This window comes from Eurosta solidaginis, chromosome 4 (genome assembly GCF_040869045.1).
Source record: "Eurosta solidaginis isolate ZX-2024a chromosome 4, ASM4086904v1, whole genome shotgun sequence".
Lineage (NCBI taxonomy): Eukaryota > Metazoa > Arthropoda > Insecta > Diptera > Tephritidae > Eurosta > Eurosta solidaginis.
The window spans coordinates 24712653-24731219 of record NC_090322.1 but is presented as its reverse complement, the minus strand read 5'-3'; the positions used below and the strand labels follow the sequence as shown (position 1 = coordinate 24731219).

Below are 18567 nucleotides of genomic sequence, written 5' to 3'. Positions count from 1 at the left end.
AACTTGAAACCCTAAACTTTTTTCAGGGCACCGTGACAGTGCACCAAAAGGAGACAATTTTCCACTATGTGGTGCGCGTGTCGAAATGCTAAAAAACTGCGTACTTAATACGTAGGAACGATGCGAGGACCTAAAATCGACTCGGATCACTATCACACAATGAAAGTTAGACGCCGAAAGGCTGCAATCGCAACACACAGCCAATGATTTCGCAGCTCGACTATCGCACCTTCTCTGTAAGAGAACAACTCAACCCGACCGAATGCAAGAGCAGTGGGAGCATATCCCTATACCACTTCGTACTGCCGCCGAAGAATGGTTACTGGCAACCACGGAAAAAAACTGGTACGATAAAGAAACCGCGTTTCCGACGAAGACAGGCGGATGGTTTTAAGCCCGACTCAAACTTCTGTAAAACCGAAAACGACGACCTGGCAACCGGTGTCCAGAAATTTCTTTGCTTATGGAGGGAACAGTTTTCTGTGCTCCTAAATGGAACGGACGATGAAACGCCCAGGGAAGATGATGAACCAAAGCTAGCTATCAATGATGGTAGAATTAATGTTCCACCGCCCTACTAAGTTCGTCTTAGTCAGAATAGTAATAACCCGATTAAAAATAAGAAGGCCGCGGGCGCTAATGGAATACCTGCGGAGCTAATCAAATAGGGTGGCGAGGACTTGATAAGGCGCATGCATGAGCTTTTTTGCAAAATATGATTGGACGATGGCATGCCCGACGATTGGAACCTATGTGATCTTTGCCCAGTCCACAAGAAGGGGGATACTGCAAACTGGACCAACTATCGCAGAATCAGCCTTCTTAATATCGCATATAAGGTCCTATCAAGTGTATTGTGCGAAATATTGAAGCCCACCGTGAATCAACTGATTGGACCTTATCAGTGCGGCTTCAGACCTGGTAACTCTACCATTGACCAGATTTTCACAATGCACCAAATCTTGGAAAAATCCGCAAAAAAGAATCGACACACATCAACTCTTCGTCGATTTTAAAGCCGCTGTGCAAAATGACATCAGCTAGTCGTTAGAAACTAAACGAGGTTTCAGATAGGGTGACCTTGCGATTTCTTTAATTTGATGCTGGAGAATATATATTCTTTAAGATCGCGCATTTACTGGTGTATTCTGACGACATAGGCATCAGCGGCCGAAGCATCGTAATTTCTGCTTACTGCAAACTGGAAAAAGAAGCGGGAAAATGGGGTTGATGGTGAATGAATGCCAACAAATGTTACTTTAGTCTGAGCCGGCAAACAAATATCATGGTCTACCATTTACGTTTTATACCCGTACTGCTATATGATGCAGAAGCATGGACTATAAAAACATGAGATGTGACGACTCTGGAAATGTCAGAGAGAAAAGTTGTTCGAAAAATGTATGGGCCTCTACGCGTCGGCGACGGTGAGTACTGAAGAAAATTTAAGCACGAGCTGTACAAACTTTATGCAGACACCAACACAGTACAGCGAATTAAAACATAGCGGCTACGCTGGCTATGCCATGTTATGCGAATCAAAGATGATGCTCCGGCTAAGAAAGTGTTTTTTTATTGGAATCCAAATATGGAAGCAGAGAAAAAGCGCTGCCCCCACTCCGCTGGAAGGACCAGGTGAAATTGACGCCAGTTAGCCCAACGTTTAAACGGCTAAGCGCCAATTAAGTAAGTAAGTACATATTCTCCTTTAAATGGGTGATACTGGTAGAAATAGTTTATTTGATTAATAAGGAACATCCTAATACCTGATACATATATACAAATACAAATTTTCTACATCTATTATAAACGATCTTCGTTCTTTTTCAAGCAATAGTCAGAATTTTTCTTCTAAAAATAACTCCTGTAAATTTCGAAATGCGGCATTAAAAAATGTTCTACATTCATACGAAATGAGAATTGAGGAAAAAGCATTAATACTCGTACGACGAGCATCATAAGATCTACGGAACTGCAATGCATAACGATAACAGCCAAAACGTATCGTCCGTACACTTGTTCATACATACATACATATGTTGTACATCACCACATCGGACGATTGTAGAGCAGTCAAGAGTAGAGCAACAAATTGAGTAAACTCGGTAGGCGGTGAAACGAGCTGCGTATGTACATGTGTCGCTCAACTGTGCCTGCAAAAAAAAAAAAGACGTACGTACAAATGGGACTACTTACATATAAACCATTAAAGCAATATTCCACTAAGGGGTCATTCCAAAGAAAAAGCCACCACGGTTAAAAAATTTGTAGGCAGTTTTCTTTTTAACCCGTGAAGATCATGAAGCAGATATACTAATACTTTAGGAATCAGTTTTTCTCAAGCTTTTCTGCTAAGCAGTTGAAGTCTGTTCACAAAATTATGTGTTTCTAATGTGACTTGTCCCACACATCACAACCTAAATTGAGCATATATTTTTTGTTGTCTTAGGATCTGTTTAAGAACCTTTTACCAGAAACATGAATGTGTAAAAATCAATATTGGGAAATCAAGTTTTGCATTTTACGGCTTTTAAAAATCACTACAATTTTTCACATTTGAATTATTTAGACCGTAAAAATACTTATCGTAACATTTTGTGTTGGTACTCGGTGTTCGCCAAGTGGGCCTCAATGGTTAACCCGGTAAGTCCTTCACCCCAAAGTGAAAAAAATGCACATTCAGGCTTCTGGCACGACATGGTACAGAGAATTTTTAAAGGATTTTCTATAGTTTGTCTGGAACATGTAAGATATAACGTACGCTTTATGGTCAGTGGTTTCGTTGTTACGTCACTAAATTTCATTATATGTGACCTGGAATCATGAAACGACCCTATTGTGCGAAAATACCGTTGTTCACTTTTTGAGTGATTTTTATAGGAAATTCAACGCTATTTCCAATGGAACAAGCCGCAGTTTTCTATCTTTCTTAGTTTTTTCACAAATCGCATTTAAAGCCAAATCGGACCACAAATACGATTTTTCGAGATATTTCGATCCATGCGCCACCTATCGGAGATTTTTTCTTATTATTGCATTGTCATCGGGTTCCGAACTATATTCCAAGTTTCAAGCTTGTAGCTTATCGGAAAGTTACTTAAATTTTAATTACAAAATTCGTTCACTACCGCCTACCACTAAACAGAGACATGCTAAACAAAAACTTCAAACGCGTTTTTCTCGAAAACTTGCTTTCGCACAATAGGGTCGTTTCATGAATCCAGGTCACATATATGTTTCAATCCGCCCTTAAGTAACAGAATTTCGAAACTTTTTAAATTAAAGAGCCGGACCCGTGCGCATCTTGCGCAACCAAAACAGAAATCAGCTGTTCTATAAATCAATTGAAACTTAAAGCTTGCACTGCCATCAATATTCACAATAGTGCCATAGTACCAATAGATTTCTTTGTGTGCTCACAATCGTTTATTTTTAACAAATTATTTTAATAAAATATAGCTAAACAGAAGCACTACGACCAAAATTGTCCAAAGATCGCTAATAGCCCGGATCTCCATCTTTACAACCAAAACTTTATCTATAGATTTGGAATCCAAATGAGAGCGAAATAGGGACCCGTACATAAAAACAGCAATCAGAAATAATATATATGATGGTTCATGATGACATAAAACCAGACGGCTGAAATCAATATTACAAAACGGAGTCACATTTGTCAATACTCGCCGTAATAACTTAAATTTTTTCTTCTTCAACATTATTTTTTCCAGTATCATAAAAAAGTAATGCATTTACTTATGTCATTCTTCAAATATGAGAGAGCGTACAGGAAAATAACCCCTGAAATAGGCGTGCTATCGTCGACGAGGTATAGACGAGTTATCGATTTGTTATCAAAAAGTTATATATCGAAAAGTTATGGGGCTATTGTCGAAAAGTTATAGACTATGGGAAAAGCTATAGATTCTTTATCGAAAAATTACCAATCAACTTTAAACCAGTTATCGTGTTGCTGTTGAAAAGCTATCGATTTGTTATCGAAGTGTTACCAGTTTGTTATCGGCGCGCCATCGATTTGTTATCGAAAAACTATCGATTTGTTATCAAAAAGTTATAGATTTGGTATAGAATTGTTACCTATTTGTTATTTTTTTTACATATATATATGAAAAGGCTCGCGGGCGTTAATTCCGTGGACATTATTTTATTGCACTAGAAATACAAAGCTCCTGAGAGGAAATGACAAAGAGTGTGTTCGAGCCGCCATATAATAACAACAGTATTGCTAAGGTGCTGTTTAATAGGACCGACACATACGATTTTTGGCCAAAACCTTATGTGTCGGGCATATAATTGATGGAGTGTTGCTAATACTCAAGCTGATAATGGCTGCAATAGCGCAGTAACAATTATTATGTTGTGTTTGATTTGTTCAATAGATTGACAACATTTCATTCAGTGAACATGCGACGTGTCACCGCTGATCAAATTTTTCCGACGACCGTGATGCTCTGTCATGCAACAGTAACACTGCTGCAACAACTGCAGCTCGAACACACCCAAAGTTTTAGTCGACGAAACTGAATAACTAGATCTGAGTACTAAGGAGTATGGAAACATACCATTGACATAAATGACATGGCTTGCAATTTGGAACAATATCATAAAGTTGCGGAGAGTATCTGGGAGGTTTGTAATACGAAAACTTCGGACCGTTTACCACCCAAGACCCAACAGCTTCTTTCAGCATAAAGAGGTGAATGATGTAAAAATATATAGTGGCAGAGGTTTTAAATCAACTTTGCTTATAAAATCAGAGCTTATAAATTTACCGGATAGCTTATCAGATCATGGGTCTCCAAAAATCTAATAGATTGCCCTTTCGCATATGTAATGAGAGCATAATCGTGCTATGGAATGCAGACGCCTGTTTCAAACAGTTCTGGCTTACGCTCGAAACGTTAAGAGAAACATGAAATACTTCCAGACTTATATCCTCTCACCTCTGCGTTTTTCCACTCAATTTCTCTACACCTTTTATTTTTTCGTAAATCTTCCTGCTTTTTTTTTCTTTCTCTTCCTGCTTTTGATCTTAACTGGGCCCAACTCTCGCTAGTATCCCAATGCTATTCTTACGCTTCCTGTTACCTCTTATTCCTACTTTTTTTGTCTCTCAGCCAATCACCCTTATTATTGCTTTTACTCTCACTCCTCCTCTTGTTCCCTTTACTTTTACAAATTCCTTCCAACTTCGTCTACTTTAATTCTTCCCACTTCTTTTAAATTCATGACCGGATTATGGGGGCCGTCCAATTTTCGCTGTACTGGTTAATGAAAAGTTATTTAAAATTTTTGCAATAACAAAATGTCCCACCCGTAACTTTGGAATGCCTCAATACTTCCTTGTTCTCACTGTGTGATAGAAGGTGTGTCAATTGCTAAATTCTGTTAATACATTAAAAAAAATTTGAATCGGATTTTGGAGGGAGCATTCTTGATTGAGAAGCGACTCCATATCCATGGTCCTGAATAGAAACCGGTAAAGGCTATAATGAGGCAATCTGAACTTGAACCTCTGTATAACACGCTTTAGCCGTTTCCATTCGGGAACAAAATTTATATTTGGTATCGTCAACTACAGTATTATCGACTTGAACTTTGCATAAAGAAATTATATTTAAATTTTTTGAGTCTCCATGGCGAAATTAAATTGTTTACCCTAATCTTCCCAAATTAGGACCAAAACAACTGTTGAATAGAATATCGCCTTATCTCGGCTGCCTTTTTAAAAAATACACTATGTTAGCTCAAGTTCAATGCATTTGACATTAGCGCAGGTGTTAATGAAAAAAAAATTGTGACAGAGTCGCGTATTTCAACCGAATTTTGAGGTAGGGCGTTTTTGAAACGGAAGCCGAGTACGGCGACACTCCAATCGGCAGTTGAAAGTATATATGGTTCCTGTGTTCAAGTCCCGGGCAAAGAACATTAAACATTTTATAAACAAGCCGCCCCTCGGCAGTAAGTTCGCTAAAAAACCCAGAGTGTATTTCTGCCATGAAAAGCATCTCGGAGAAACTCATCTGCCTTGTAGATGCCGTTCGTAGTCGGCGTAAAACATGTAGGCCCCGTCCGGCCAATTTGTAGGAAAACTTAAAAGGAGCACGACGCAAATTGGAAGTGAAACGAAATCGCGTCAAGTATATTTTTTATAACCATTTCAGGTGGAGGGACGGGAAAATATCGTTTATTTGATTTAAAAGAACCAACGTCACATAAACCAACACTGAAAAAATTGTTGTAATTTGAGTTTATTGATAATGTCACACCCTATACTATATGTTTATGGTAATGAATTCTGTTACTTGTATTACCGTTGTTGAACTTACATTTATTTCGGGAGCAATGTTTTCAAACACTATTTACATATATACATATTATGTATGTACTATATACATTCCCAAGCACGATGTCTTTGTGAAGAATCATAAGTGAATTCGAAAATTCGAAGTCAGTACAAATGTATGTAAAGGCATAAGTCAATATAAACTTATGTACTAGGGACGTTACGGAAGTAAATTTGCACGTGCAGCTAACCGAACCTACCTTATGGAAATCAATGTAATCTATTAATGGTGCCATTCCATAACGCTAACGCTATAACCATATCATAGCAACCAATTGGTTTTTGGTTTCTCGCCATATCCTTAACCTAAAAATATTTGAGTTGGTGAATTTAATAACTTTTTGTAGATTTTATTCATTGTTTTGGATACGTTATGACTAAGATACTTATTTTTTGTGGAATATGTTTGCAACTTTTGCGTTTTCTTCACTTTTATGAAATTTTCACGATTTTTAGGTTAAGGCACCATTAATCGATCACATTGGAGATGGTTATGGAGATAACCCATATCCATAACCATCTCCAATGTGATCAATTAATGGTTACGACTATGGCGTTAGGGTTAAAGAAGTTTAATTAGCTCTTAAGCCCCAAACTAAATATTTTCTATTCGATTTATTGTAGTTCGCGTTTTAATAGAAAGCTGAAATCGCAGTACAGCACCTCATTGATTATTGCAATACAGCAGTCCTTCAAGATGTCTGTCCCGCCCGAATTTCGATTTACCTGCATTGATTTGAATAAATTTCAAGAACTTTTATAATTCCATCCTCCTCTCTTCTTCCTCTTTCTCAAATATTTCACCTTTCCCTCTCCTTTTTTGCACACTTTTTCTCTTTCCCTCACTCTATCTTTATAATCTTACTCCTCCTCTCGCTCTCAGCTCTTTTTCTACCTATCCTCTTTCTCTTTTTCCTTTACCTGCATTCTCGCACATCATATCCCCTCATCACGTTCTCACCATGACCTAGTCGCTCTCCGTTTTGAATAATAAATAGTTTTTTTAACACGCTTATATTAGCTTCACTTTTATATTTGTAATTCTCTAGGCTAGGCGCGCAAACAGACCCATCTAGCGGCAATTATTGCAGAAGGAAGTAGTTAAATAACTTGCTACAAAGCGAGTTGTGCTTAATAGCGAAGCCGCGAACCTCTGTGCTGCGGGTGTTCTTTTTTTTACTATATTTATGTTATTTTTAGTCGGTCTGGTTTACTAGATAAAAAGTATCTTAAACATTAACCTGTGCAAAAACTTACCTGAATCAAATTTCAAGAAAAAACGCACTATTGGTAAGATTTTTTCGAATAGATCGGTATGTATCAAATTTGAAACAAACGGTATGATATGCAGGATTTTCGAAATAAGTGGATTCCTAGTCCAGTTCCTGGAAAGAAAGAATCCAAATTTTTAATATAATTTTAATAATAGCTATATACAGTGATGTACTGTGATATAGAGCCAGGCACTCCCGGGCCAGCTTGAGCGGAGATGGGGTTAGGTTAGGTTAAGAGGGCGTGAGCTGGTATTACCCACACTTCCACTCGGAGACATTTGTGTCCATTGTGAGTGCCCTCAGTAAGAGCAGGGTGGTGGCATATTCGTTTAACCCCATTACCTCCTAGTGGTCCTCAAAGAATCACTTGCTTTCCCTGATGAACCCAAGAAGAAGCGAGACGTCCACCTTCCAAACCTCTGCCAGCCTGTCGAAGAACCGTGAGCCCAGAAATCTGTGCCTTCTTCTTTGAAGCCCCGGACATCGGCAAAGAAAGTGGTAGATCGCCTGCTCTTTCTGCTCATCCTGACAGCTTCTGCCGAGGGAGCTTGTGAGTAGTCGCCACAGTCGCAGAATTGGTGGGATAGCACAATGATCTGTGAAGACGCCCGTAAGTAACCTCACCGCGGATTTGTTCAGTTTGAGAAGGAAGCTAGTGCCTTTCCTATCGAAACATGGTCATAAGGACCTTGAGACTTCGCAGTCAACCCTTTTGGTCCATAGCAAGTCCGTTGTCCTGTTCTCATATTCTTCGATTCCCCACAGGAGATAACTCAGCCGTTGAGCGGAGATCATGAATTATATTTTATTTATTATTTGATGTCAAGGCATTTTATCGCGATGGATTTAACTTCAAATGAATAAGAAATCTATATCAAACGGGTGTGCTGATCTTTCGGAATTGGAGTCGAAGGTTCGTGTCATTCCTGATTAGGACATATACTTAGATGCACATTTGTACTTCCATACGGTGGTGTTATTAGTGCTATGAGCAGTAACCAGAGCCCCCAACTATACATATGCTAAATACTTGTAGTTTTACATAAATATTCACAAAGGTTCCAAATGTATGAACGTTACGTATTTAAGGAAACTTGTCCACAAAGGCCATGCCATTGGCAACCGCATGTTGAGTGCAACAGTCAGCATTAAAAATTTTGTAATTTTTTTTGGTTCTACAATTTTAAGCATTTAAATAATATTGAGTTTTCTTAACTGTAGTGTATTAAATATTTAATGGGAAACGCGAGATTTTATAAACTTTCCAATGTCGTATAACCCTTATCTTATGGTTGGATGGAGCTTGGCATCTAACATCCAATAACAATTCGTTCGTATCTACGTTAGAACCATCCGTGAATGGCAGCCGTATACATTTTTCAACGCAAAAACCACGCCGTTGCATGGAATGTTCAAGTTCGCCTACTTCCAACTTACCGCATGCAGACTTGACTTTATCACAAAGGGACTATCTCCCTAAAAAATTTACTGCTCTATCAATACAGAAGTTACTTAAACTTAAAAAATAGCAGAAATCATTGTATTAATTAAACTTAGTAGGTACATCGCTTACGGGCCCTGCGGATGCACTCACTTTGTTATTGGGTCAAAGAAAGATGCCAAAGTATATCAGACATACAAAAAACCCCCAGCGGGTTAGGGGGTTAGAATATACCCGCGGTAGCTAAGCCTCCCTTGAGAGGCGACTAAAATACCAAATTGATTGAAGGGGTTGTGTAGCGCAACCCCTTCCAGGTTGCCAGCGTATCCGTGGCGAATCGTGTTTCATTAACACCCGTGGCTCTGACGACCCCGAACTCCCCATGGATCTAGGGGGTGGGAGGGCGGTTATGGCCTAGAAGGTCGCATGTGTTCATAACAAATAGTTCCCGAGATGGTCGGGCTTGGTACCGGAATGTACCGTCCGGCAAAGCACCGTCAACATCGATAACACTTCTCAAGGCCTTCGGGATGAGTCCTCATCGCTACAACAACAACAACAACAGACATACAAATATAAAATTATGAATAAAAACTAATGCAATAGTTACGTTTGGATCTCATGGAACTTAGGACGTATTTTCAGTAGAAAAATTGCTCTGGGAAACAGTGAACTAATAAACTTGATGGTTGATATAGATAAAAACTGAATGATGCTAAAACGGGAGCTGGTAATTGTAGCTCAATCAAACTAGCAGGTAAAAGTTACTACCTCTAACTTCTCAAACCCTATCGAGACCGAATCACCTACTAGGAAGACAATCCATTGATGACAATTTGTGATCGGTCGCACCTATTGGATGGGGTGAAGCACTGATACAACAACAACAACAATCATCAATACCCAACGTGATGGCCATGCTTTCGTAAAGTTACAGGATTAATTAAAAAAAAATATACTGAACTAGGGCCAAAAAGATTAGACACCAAAGTATAGTTTTTCTGTACTTAATTTTAACAGCATGTTTTCTTTTCGGCACTTGCATTTGGCAGCAGATTAAATAGTTAAAACCAGGGAAACAAATTGTTATTCCTTTTATAATAAATGTCCTTCAGAAAAAATTATATCCGGACTTTGAATTTAATTAGTCAAAAAAACATTAATTTCGGACTTTTATTTTATAAGTTCGAAAATAAAATTTAAATGTGGACTTTTATTTTTTAAGGACAGAATAAAAGTCCGGCCCTACAAGTATGTAATGGCACATTCAAATGAAATGAATTTTTTTTCCTACTTCTTGTTGCAACAGAAAGTAATTAAGAATAAAAAATGTCAATTGAAAATGCGAAATTCGTTTTGTTCAGGAATTATTTTGGATGTGACGTTGACAACATTGACGCTTATGACTGCGTATAACAAAGCTTGCTCTCTAAGAAGATTCAGAGGAAAAGCAAAGCCGCCATGGTGGAGCAATGAGCTGAGTCTTCTAAGAAGTCAGGTAAAAGAAATATTTAAGCTCGCAAATACCGCGGAAAGCGAAGCGTGTCGGGACGAGTACAGGGATCTACTGAGGATCTACAAGCGTGAAATTACCAGGGCGAAGAGAAACTCATGGAAAAGTTTCTGCACGGACATAGAGTGCTCCAGCGAAACAGCACGGTTGAAAAAAGTCCTAGCAAAGGGAAACATAGTCCAGGAACTAATAAAGAAAGAGCACGGGGAATGGTCACGTAATAGTGAGGAATCCCTTGAGGTGCTTCTCGATACACATTTCCCACCGGGAGATGGTTTAGAAGAGCCAGCAGACATCACTCACACTTCGATCACGGAGCTAGTAGTGTCGGGCTTGGTGACCAATACCTAGATCGAGTGGGCAGTGAAGACGTTTTCTAAGTTTAAATCGCCGGGCCCAGATGGTATATTCCCGGCCATGCTACAAGTCTCAAGTAGGGCGGTCGTGGAATGGCCTAAAATAATATTCGATGGGTGCATAAGACTGAATCATGTACCGCACTCTTGGAGAACTGCTCGTGTAGCTTTTCTACCAAAGGCGGGGAAGATCGGTCACGTGTATCCCAAAGACTATAGACCCATAAGCTTGACATCATTTCTGCTCAAAACCTTTGAGAGGCTGATAGATGTGTACATAAAGTCCAACGTGATTGAAAAGCTGCTCTCCACAACACAGCATGCGTACACCAACAGCAAGTCGGTAGACACCGCATTGCATAGGGTGGTAATAAGCATAGAGAAATCCCTGGAATATAAGGAGTATGCTCTAGGAGTCTTCTTGGACATTACCGGGGCTTTCAATAATGTTGCAAAATGGGCGATTATGGATGGTCTTAATTACATTAAAGTACATCCTGCCTTAATCAGATCAGCTGCATGTTAAATTGCAGAAAGATTACATCACAATGGGGATTGTACGAGGCCACAAAATCAGTGGACAGGGGCACGCCGCATGGAGGGGTGCTATCACCTCTGCTGTGGACGCTGGTCATCAACCAACTGCTCAGGCAATTCGATGAGGGACCCGTAAAACTTACGGCTTACGCAGATGACGTTGCAATTGTCATAAGTGGAAAGTTTAGTTAGATTAGTTCTTTGATGGATCGGGCGCTTCGGGATATTCATACCTGGGCATCTAATGTCGGGTTTAAAGTCAATGCGGATAAGACGGATATGGTCTTGTTTACAAAGAGGTACAAGATCCCAAATTGGACCAGGCCTAAGTTAGGAGGGGTGACCTTACAGGAGAAACCTTACACAAAATATCTAGGAATCATCCTAGACAGTAAGCTGTCATGGAAGCTCAACGTGGAGGAGAGGGTCAAGAAGGCCTCAACGGCACTCTATGCATGTAAATGAATGCTGGGGTGTACGTGGGGCCTATCGCCCTCTCTTTCTCATTGGGTTTTACAGCGATTGTAAGCCCTATTCTATACTATGGAGTTCTTAGTTGGTGGAAAGCCACACAAAAAACAACATACCTCAAAAAATTAGAGGGGGTATGCAGACTATCGATGCTTAGCATTACGGGAGCCCTGAAAACAACCCCGACGGTTGCACTGTATGCCATTCTGCACATCCCACTTGTAGACCTGGTAGCAAAGAACAAAGCGTTAACGACCGCAACCAGGCTCGGTGCTTCGGAGCAGCTTGAGCGCCGGCCATATGGCCATAGTAGTATAGCGTCATCAATCACAAGACGAACAGACTACATGATTCACTATCTGCGCTTCGAGGGAGATCTTAATAGAGGTGAACGGTTGGCGCAAGGGTGCGCAAATGGCGGACGAGGCGATACATGTGTACACCGATGGTTCCAAAGTAGTGGAAGGAGTAGGGTCTGCGGTATACTGCGCTGATCCGGAAATAAGCAGATCCTACAGGCTGCCGGATTACTGTAGCGTTTTCCAAGCGGAAATATTAGCCGTAACCAAAGCAGTAGAAACCATGGAAGATAATAGCTTAACTTTTATATTGACAGTCAAGCAACAATTAAGGCAATAATCTCGCATAGCACAGCATCTAAATGCGTGTTAGAATGTTACCAGTCTCTGGAGAGAATCGGGACAGAGAGAAGCATACATCTATATTGGGTCCCAGGGCATATGGGAATAGATGGGAATGAAAAAGCGGACGAACTAGCTAAAAAGGGCGCATCCCTTGAAGCTTACTACGTAGATGTCCCAATTAGATTGGGCGAGATTAAGCGAATGCGAGAGGTGCACATGATCGACCAAGCGGGAAAGGCGTGGGTTCAAGCGCGGGGTGTAAAGTGTCGAAGATTATGTGTAGGTCTTACAACCTTAGACTAACACAGTTGCTTCTATAATTAAAAAGAGAGGACTGTAGACTCATGACGGGTATTCTGACTGGACACTGCCTTCTGACGTCACATGCCTTTAAATTAGGCTTGGTCAGTGATAGCAGATGTAGGAAGTGCGGGTTGGAGGAGGAAACGATCGAGCACGTTCTGTGCTCGTGCCCTGCACTTGCCAGGCTAAGACTCCAGCTATTAGGAGTGATACAGCTGTCAGATCTAGAAGCAGCAAGTGGCTTAAGTCCTAGGAAGCTTCTAGTATTTGCCAAGAGAACGGAGGTTTTTTATAACATAGGTCCTGGTTTTTGATAAGGTTTTTCAGTTTGGTCGTTAAAACAAACTTCTGGTAACACTACGGACTCAATCAGTCTATGTGAGGTACTCATGGACCGGCCAGTTCAACCTACCTACCTGACAACATTGAGCAAAGCACACCAAAATATGTATTATATGAAGTAATATAACTTTTCTTACATTTCTCATTTTCAAATGACGGTTTCCCATCTATTACTATTATTATTTGCAAGTGACGCTTTCACATTTACAATTGACTATTCTCATTTACACCTGACTATTCTCAATTACGTGCTTTCCAATTTTCAAATAACCATTTACATGTGACAATACTCATTTTCATGTGACGCTTCGCATTTACAATTGACTACTCTCAATTCCAAATGACGCTTTCGAATTTACAATTCACTATTCTCATTTACAACTCACTATTCTCAATTACAAATGACGCTTTCAAAATTTCATTTACCGTTTTCTCATTTACAAGTGAATATTTTCATACCGAAGTGATGCCTACGCGTTTACAATTGATTATTCTCAATTCTCAATTGACTATTCGCAATTACATTTGACGCTTTCTAATTTATAACTGACTAATCCATTTACAATTTACAAATCTTATTTTCAATTGCCGCTTTCTCATTTTAAAGTAACTATTCTCATTTTCAATTGACGCTTTCTCTTTTACAACAGGAAATGGTATAGATAATACAAAAAAAAAAACAAATTTCAAGGCAATATCTCAATTGGATCAAACTTTATGGGGAAATAACAGGGTATCCCCGATATTACAAAACTTTCACCTGACACAATATTTTGACCCGCACTTTTTCGACTCAATAAAAGAAAATAATTATTAAACGGGTCCCTGGTAAAAACAAGTGGGGGTTACTTTGACTCCTTTAAAGTGCCCAATTGGTTACAGTTATCGTAAAGGCAAGACGATTGTAGCATTACCGTTAGACAACCAAAATAGTCTGAAACATCAAATCATATCGATTCGTTAAATACTATTTCTATTTAAGTGTATTATTCTCATGGTGTCTTTTATTTTGTTCCAACATAAAATTTATGCTTTTAAAACTTAATAAAGATCTACAATACAAATGTACATACATACCTGCAGGCATACATATGTATGTAAATTACACCTTAGTATTGCTATTTTTAGTACAATTTTATGACTTGTCCCCATTTCTAACAAGTCTTTGAAATAAATTAGAAGAGAGGTAATGAAAAGTGATTTTCCACTCAAAATGTTAGTTCTTTGCAGAGCGGAAAATGGCCTAAACTTACGGTAAAGCATGGTAGCTAATAATAAATCATAACAAGATCTACATATGTACATAGCATTGGCGGAGTTAAGTATGGGGGTGGAGGTGCAGATTCAAATCCATTTTATAACCATGAGCAATACAAATTCCATAGGAACTTTTGTTTTTTGGTCATCGATTCCATAGAGAACGGTAGGATATGGTTTTATAAAGAAAAATATCTGATGGGGTTTGCTATGGGCGATATATTTATAAAAACCGTATTTACCTACCGATTTTATGACGCGAGACTTCAGAACAAGTCTTTTGTTTGTTGAAAGAGAGCTTTACTTTTCAATTTCCTACACGTGAGTTTTAAATAGAATCGATGGAAATATTTATGAGACGTCGAGTCGCGGGAATCCCAAATTAAACAAGTAAGGAAGGCTAAGTTCGGGTGTAACCGAACATTACATACTCAGCTGAGAGCTTAGCTGCGTTGGTTTCGTAGATGGTTTATAAGTGGTTTTAATTCCATATCACATACGTTTGGGAAATATCGACCAAAGTGTAGACCAAGGGTGAGGTTTTTTTGGAACGATTTTCCTTCATCTTTTGTCAAATAAGGGAAAATCATCATGTAGGAAAATTAACCTAGCGTAACCCTGGAATGTATTTTTATGACATGGGTATCAAATGAAAGGTATTAAAGAGTGTTTTAAAAGGGAGTGGGCCTTAGTTCTATAGGTGGATGCCTTCTCGAGATATCGCCATAAAGGTGGACCAGGGGTGACCCTATAACGTGTTTGTACGATATGGGTATCAAATGAAAGGTATTAAAAAGTGTTTTAAAAGGGAGTGGGCCTTAGTTCTATAGGTGGACGCCTTTTCGAGATATCGCCATAAAGGTGGACCAGGGGTAACTCTATAATGTGTTTGTACGATATGGGTATCAAATTAAAGGTATTAATGGGGGTTTTAAAAGGAAGTGGCCCTTAGTTATATATGAGAAGGCGTTTTAGGCGTTTTCGAGATATGGACCAAAATTTGGACCAGGGTGACCCAGAATATCATCTGTCGGGTACCGCTAATTTATTTATATATGTAATACCACGAACAGTATTCCTGCCATGGTTCCAAGGGCTTTTGATTTCGGCCTGCAGAACTTTTTCATTTTCTTCTACTTAATATAGTAGATGTCGCACTCATTTTACTAATTTTTTTCTAAAATTATATTTTGCGTCAAAAAATCAAACCAATCACCATGTTTCATCCCTTTTTTCGTATTTGGTATAGAAATATGGCATTTTTTTTAATTGTTACGAATTTTTCGATATCGAAAAATGAGCGTGGTCATAGTTGGGTTTCGCCCATTTTTAATACCAAGATAAAGTGAGTTCAGATAGGTACGTGAATTGAGTTTAGTAAAGATATATCGATTTTTGCTCAAGTTATCGTGTTAACGGCCGAGCGGAAGGACAGACGGTCGACTGTGTATAAAAACTGGGCATGGCTTCAAACCGATTTCGCCCATTTTCACAGAAAACAGTTATCGTCATAGGAGCTATGCCCTTACCAAATTTCATAAGGATTTGTTTGACTTATGACATTAGAGGTATCCTAGACAAATTAAATGAAAAAGGGCGGATCCACGCCCATTTTAAAATTTTCTTTTATTTTTGTATTTTCTTGCACCATATCATTACTGGAGTTAAATGTTGACATAATTTACTTATATATTTTTTGTTAAAATTTGACTTTTAAGTGGGCGTGTTCGTCATCCGATTTTGCTAATTTTTATTTAGGACATATATAGTAATAGATGTAACGTTACTGCCAAATTACATCATAATATCTTCAGGGACTGTAAAATTACAGCTTGCAAAACTTTTAAATTACCTTCTTTTAAAAGTGGGCGGTGCCACGCCCATTGTCCAAAATTTTACTAACTCTCTATTTTGCGTCATAAGATTAACCCACCTACCAAGTTTCATCGCTTTAACCGTCTTTGGTAATGAATTATCGCACTTTTTCGGTTTTTTGAAAATTTCGATATCGAAAAAGGGCCGTGGTTATAGTCCAATTTCGTTCTTTTTAAATATCGATCTGATATGAGTGCCCAGGAACTTACATACCAAATTTCATTAAGATACCTCAAAATTTACTCAAGTTATCGAGTTTACGGACGGACGGACATGGCTAAATGATTTTTTTTTTTCGCCGAGATCATTTTGAAATATAGAAGCCTATATCTATCTCGATTAGTTTATACCGTTACGGCGTACCGTTATGCGAACAAAATTAATATACTCTGTGAGCTCTGCTCAGCTGAGTATAAAAAACACTTCGAATGGTGTCCCTGTTTTTTATTTAAATTCTAGATCACAGGAAACCTTCTTTTCCTAGTAAAGTACTGTCTTCGTTAAACATTAAAAATCTCAAAGATAAAGAATTTTTTATATCCGTTTAGGAATCGTGTATGCTATCAACGTGAAGACTTCAAATAGACTGAAGAAGTTTGCTTAACTAAAAAACATATTAGAAACCATGTTATAAAATAACTTCGTCCTCTTGGCAAATACTCGCTTACGCTTCGCCCTATTCCGATAGTTTCCACGGACTGCTTACACTCTAACACCCGTTTAGAAGTTTTGCTTTGCCACCCAGCGGGTTAGGGGGCTCAGAATATACACGCGATAGGTATGCCTGTCGTAAAAGGCGACTAAAAGACCAAATTGATTCAAGGGGTTGTGTAGCGCAACCCTTTCAAGTGATTACCAGCGCAATATATATGTTTCTTTAACAGCTGAGGCTCTGGCGACCCCAAGTTCCTCATGGATCTAAGGGGGTAGGAGAGCGGGATGGCCTAGAAGGTTTCATGTAGTCATACCAAATCGTTCCCGAGATGGTCGGGCTTGTACCTTTATGATGCTTGTTACCGGAACGTACCGGATCTGCATCCGGCAAACGACACGACAGAAAAGGTCGCAGAAACATGACATAACGGGAATGTTCGCGGAAATGTTCGTGTCGTGTATTTGGCGCTTAAAGGGAAACAAGGGAACATCCAGATATGATGCCCAACAGAAGACCATACAAGTAATGTTACCCCACACAATATGTACGCCGAGGAATATAAAACAAGGATTTCAATAAAACGCCTTCAATAAAAACCTGCTCCTCTGCCCTGATATGAAGATACATGTGCATAGTTGCACTGGAAAATACAGAATTTGAATTGGGACACGTGTAACATTTATTCGCTTAATTTTTCTTTCCAAACAGAGCTATTTATATGCATTGTGTCGTAAAAAATTTCTCGTTTAGCAATATTTTTTTTTTCATGTATTATTTTCAAGTTACTAAAACTTTTGGTCTGTATTTCAAAAATAAAGAGTAATTTAAATACACTTATGTATGTTTATAAAATACAGCAGTTTCCACATACATATGTACGACTTCAAAACAGTAGAGGCACTCAGATACCTACATACAGGCTTACATATACATGTACATACATATGTACGTAATTCTTTGTGTATATCTGATTGTGTCTAGTATAACAGTTCCTTTTCTAGCTACATAGCTTCCAAATTCAACATTCTGTCATCGATTCCAAAGTTAATGATCAATCATTGAATAATGAAACATTCCTTTAATGTTGCCTAACCAATTTCTCATCCAATATACACGAGCGATAGCGCTTTTCTAAAGCGCTTAAAAGGCCTCATATGCATGTCATCTCTATATATGTGTGTATGTACATGCGTTATTATGCAATCATATCCAAATTGGAAAAACTCTATTTTATAAGCTTTTATTTAGTTTCACTTTTGTTGTCTGTAATGGAATCTTGCAAGTTAAATTTGATACACTTCCCGGTGTCCGATTGAGCTGAAATTTTGCACACATGTATAACTCCGATGACAATGCAATATTACTTTGTTAGAATTCGATAAATTAATCGATAACACAGTTATCGGTAAAGATTTGTATTTACTTTGGCATAACAGCCTAAGTCCCATACAAACCCGCCGGTACCTATCCGTGGATTGTGATATTTGGACGTGGTGAATCACGCGTGTCACGCGTGGTGAATCTCAACGCTT

The 18567-nt window shown here is 38.8% G+C and overlaps 1 protein-coding gene across 3 annotated transcripts in view; it reads right to left on the bottom strand.

The window, feature by feature from the left end:
• Positions 1-18567, bottom strand: part of LOC137249331 (solute carrier family 7 member 14) — a 239002-nt gene that overhangs the window by 111322 nt on the left and 109113 nt on the right. For 2 of the 3 annotated variants that reach the window (XM_067780699.1, XM_067780697.1), the window contains exon 2: positions 7625-7752. The gene's annotated coding sequence lies outside the window, so the exon portion shown is untranslated. Of the gene's footprint in view, positions 1-7624; positions 7753-18567 lie in introns of those variants that run through there. The other variant, XM_067780696.1, reaches the window with a different exon arrangement.